The following is a 4511-nucleotide window of genomic DNA, read 5'->3' as shown; positions in this document are numbered from 1 at the left end:
GGCCCTGTGTGCCTCGGTCGTATGCAGTCCTGATTGTGGCGCTCACCTGCACGGCGCCAAACACGCATACGACCATCATTGGCATCAAGGCAGAAGCGACTCTCATCGCTGAAGACGACACGTCTCCATTCGTCCCTCCATTCACGCCTGTCGCGACACCACTGGAGGCGGGCTGCACGATGTTGGGGCGTGAGCGGAAGACGGCCTAACGGTGTGCGGGACCGTAGCCCAGCTTCATGGAGACGGTTGCGAATGGTCCTCGCCGATACCCCAGGAGCAACAGTGTCCCTAATTTGCTGGGAAGTGGCGGTGCGGTCCCCTACGGCACTGCGTAGGATCCTACGGTCTTGGCGTGCATCCGTGCGTCGCTGCGGTCCGGTCCCAGGTCGACGGGCACGTGCACCTTCCGCCGACCACTGGCGACAACATCGATGTACTGTGGAGACCTCACGCCCCACGTGTTGAGCAATTCGGCGGTACGTCCACCCGGCCTCCCGCATGCCCACTATACGCCCTCGCTCAAAGTCCGTCAACTACACATACGGTTCACGTCCACGCTGTCGCAGCATGCTACCAGTGTTAAAGACTGCGATGGAGCTCCGTATGCCACGGCAAACTGGCTGACACTGACGGTGGCGGTGCACAAATGCTGCGCAGCTAGCGCCATTCGACGGCCAACACCGCGGTTCCTGGTGTGTCCGCTGTGCCGTGCGTGTGATTATTGCTTGTACAGCCCTCTCGCAGTGTCCGGAGCAAGTATGGTGGGTCTGACACACCGGTGTTAATGTGTTCTTTTTTCCATTTCCAGGAGTGTATAATCTGTTTTATCATGAGTGCCCTACAAACTACCCTCTACCACCATTCAGCATCCTATACAGTTAACGCTGACTGCCCTTTCTGTGCTTCGGCTAAATGCCAATGCCACTGCCATTGTCACAAGCAAGTATAATACCTCTTTCTCCCGCTCTGAAACCCTTATTTGACAGGACATCAGTCATAACATCAGCATCACATCTAAGTCCTCCGTAGTCTGTTACCATACCTCAGCAGACACACAAACTGATCCTCGGAATAAAAGCTAATATATTGCATTCTCCAATCGCAAATATCACTCTCGTGGTCAGCCTCACGCTGCCCTTCCGGAGCACCACCATCATCACCCAGCATAAGATTTACGCCACAATATAAACTTTAGAAACTATAGACCACCTGTTTCAGTAATATCATTTGTATATTTTCAATCTTAAAATCAGCAAGAGCAGCTACATCATGCTGCCAGCTCTTATCCTCCCCTTTTGGGGAAGGAACTGACAGTAAGGAAGGCAGATTAAAACTGTGTGCCGGACCAAGACTCGAGCTCATATCTGCGCACACTCCGCTTCAAAGAGAAAAAAAATGTCATCCTGGAAACATCCCCCAGGATGTGGATAAGCCATGTCTCCGCAATACCCTTTCCTCCAGGAGTGCTAGTTCTGCAAGGTTCGCAGAAGAGTTGCTGTGAAATCTGGAAGGTAGGAGACAAGGTGCCAACGGCTTTGCCGCAGTGGTAACACCGGTTCCCGTCAGATCACCGCAGTTAAGCGCTGTCGGGCTGGGCTAGCACATAGATCGGTGACCATCTGGTCTGCCGAGCGCTGTTGGCAAGCGGGGTGCACACAGCTCTTGTGAGGCAAACTGAGGAGCTACTTGACTGAGAAGCAGCGGCTCCGGTCTCGGAAACTGACACATAACCGGGAGAGCGGTATGCTGACCACATGCCCCTCCATATCCGCATCCAGTGACGCCTATGGGCTGAGGATGACACGGCGGCCAGTCGGTACCTTTGGGCTTTCATGGCCTGTGCAGGAGGAGAGAGAGAAAGAGAGAGAGAGAGGGGGGGGGGGAAGGTACTGGCAGAATTGAAGCTCTGAGGACGGGGCGTGGGTCGTGCTTGGGGAGCTCAGTCGGTGGAGCACTTGCCTGCGAAAGGCAAAGGTCCCGAGTCCGTGTCTCAGTCCGGTACACAGTTTTAATCTGCCAGGAAGTTTCATATCAGCTCACACACCGCTGCAGAGTGAAAATCTCATTCTGGAATAAGAAAGACACTCAGAACCGCCTTTTCGCTGTATAAAAGTCAACATTTCTCGCAAGAACCTGTTACAGCTGCGCGTCACTAGGCCCCAATATATAGTAATTACATTAAGCTTGAGAATAATCGCCTCGGCACACAACTTTCGAAACAAGTGGTACGTGCCGATGGTACAGTAAGGGAGTGCCGAGAACCGAAATACAGTTTAGTCAATCAGACTGCTAAAGTAGGCTTCTGGCAAATAACGTTACCCCACATACAATGTGTCCTGGAGAGCTTCTCGTTGAGCTTCACAATTTGCTGCAATATTTTGCTTGAATTAACAGAAAATGGTTTGATCAACAACCCACAGGTACGTAAATATTTACCTATCATAAAAAGTCGTCTCACGACTCTCCTATTACACATATCTGAGATGTTACCGAGCGTGAACTTCAAGCACAACACCACACTCTAACCTCTCTGAGTCAGTGGACGCAGCCTCTTCCGTGAGTGATGATAATAAACAAGCCTCTAGATTTTTAGTTGGCTAGGATGTCAATAAAGAACCCCTGCCAAAATTATCCTTAAATATACTCCAGTCACTGCTCAATTACGCCCAAGATTCTCCTGTAATTATTTTGGACTCTAAAGATGGATCTTATTTCACGAGTACCGTGATTTCTTTGGTACATTTTCACTCCATGAGCTGCTCCTACAAATCTGTACGGCAAAAGCGTCAACTTTCTAGTGTTCCCTTCTCTTCATTTAGCATGGCTTGTATGAAAAGCTTTTTTTCAAGGAAATCTTTTTCCATTAACAAACAGTCAGTTTAAAAAAAATGGTTCAAATGGCTCTGAGCACTATGGGACTTAACATCTGAGGTCATCAGTCCCCTAGAACTTAGAACTACTTAAACCTAACTAACCTAAGGACTTCACACACATCCATGACCGAGGCAGGATTCGAACCTGCGACAGTAGCAGCAGGGCGGTTCCAGAATGACGCGCCTAGAACCACTCGGCCACTGCGACCGGCAACAGTCGCACTTGTATCTTTCTATATATTCTCAGACAATAGTAAAATTTTCTAGTGCATAAACGATATTTCATAACTAATTGAGAGGAAATAAGCCAAAATATGTGAGTTTTGTTGGGTCACACTAAAATTAACATTCTACGTTGAAACGAACGTTTCAGGAAACTTTTTCTCACGTTCGATGTACATAAAAATGTGTCAATAAATATATATTTACCCTCAACAGCAGTCTGGTAGTCTCCTGGTCATTCATAAAACGTCACAAGTCTCTTTGGATGACTTTTAAGACTTCATTACATTTTTTTAGTGACATGCCATAATTTATATACATACGGAATTGTCTCAATCATACTATACGATTCGGCTGTGAATTTCAGCTGTATCTCTTGATCCCCTTTCGGAATTTAGATATTCATTTTATTCGTCAATCGCATCGTATAATTAAAAAAAATAATAATACGCGTATCGGCACTTGACACATAGGTTGTAGAATGTTGTCAAATAATCTTTCACAGAACCCAAAGAAACTCTGGTCGTATGTAATGACTGTTAGTGGCACCAAGTTAGTGTCCAGTCCCTAGCGAACGAGCTAGGAACTGATATTGAGGGTAGCAAACGGAAAGCTGAAATACTTAATTCCATTTCCACATTTTCAAATGTTCGTTTACAAAGCAAAAGCCAGGAGAATTGCCCCAACTTAACCCCGTACCACTGAAAAGATAAATGAAATAAGTATAAGTGTCAGTGGTGAGAAACAGCTGAAATAGTTAATTCCATACTGAATTTGCTAGTGAGTTATACCCTCTTATAACTATAATCTATCATACAGCCATCTAACAAAAAACCATGCCCAGTTCTTGGAATAAGGCACAGGTCACACCCATCTACACGAAGGGTAGTGGACGTGATCTACAAAACTGTCGTCGAGTATCTTTGACATCGATTTGTTGCAGAATCATAGAACGTATTCTGTGCTCAAACGTAATGAGGTATCGTGAACAGAATGACCTCCTCAATGCCAACCAGTACGGAAGTATGGATTTCGAAAACTTCGATCATGTGAAACCCAACGCGCAATTTTCTCACATGACATGCTTTCGATCAATACAACCAGGCTGATGCAGTACTAATCGATTTCCGAAAAGCATTTGACTCAGTACCGTAACTACGCTTATTGTCAAAAGTAAGATCATATGAGGTATGAAGTGAAATTCGTGACTATACTGAGGACTGTTTGGTAGGGAGGACGCAACATGTTATCTTGGAAGGAGAGTCATCGCCAGATGTAGAAATAATTTCGGGTGTGCCCCAGGGAAGTGTGTTGGGACCGTTGCTGCTCATGCTGCATATAAATGACTTCGCAGACAATATTAATAGTAAAATGAGGGCCGCGTGGGGTAGCCGTGCTGTCTGTGGCGCCTTGCCA

The 4511-nt window shown here is 46.7% G+C and overlaps 1 pseudogene; it reads left to right on the top strand.

Moving 5' to 3' along the window:
- The first annotated feature begins 1525 nt into the window (after nucleotides 1-1525).
- LOC126209086 (5S ribosomal RNA) lies at nucleotides 1526-1643 on the top strand (annotated as a pseudogene).
- Nucleotides 1644-4511: the final 2868 nt, after the last annotated feature.

This window comes from Schistocerca nitens, chromosome 1 (assembly GCF_023898315.1).
Source record: "Schistocerca nitens isolate TAMUIC-IGC-003100 chromosome 1, iqSchNite1.1, whole genome shotgun sequence".
Classification (NCBI taxonomy): domain Eukaryota; kingdom Metazoa; phylum Arthropoda; class Insecta; order Orthoptera; family Acrididae; genus Schistocerca; species Schistocerca nitens.
Note: the sequence above shows the minus strand (reverse complement) of the source record. Positions and strands in the feature narration are given on the sequence as shown.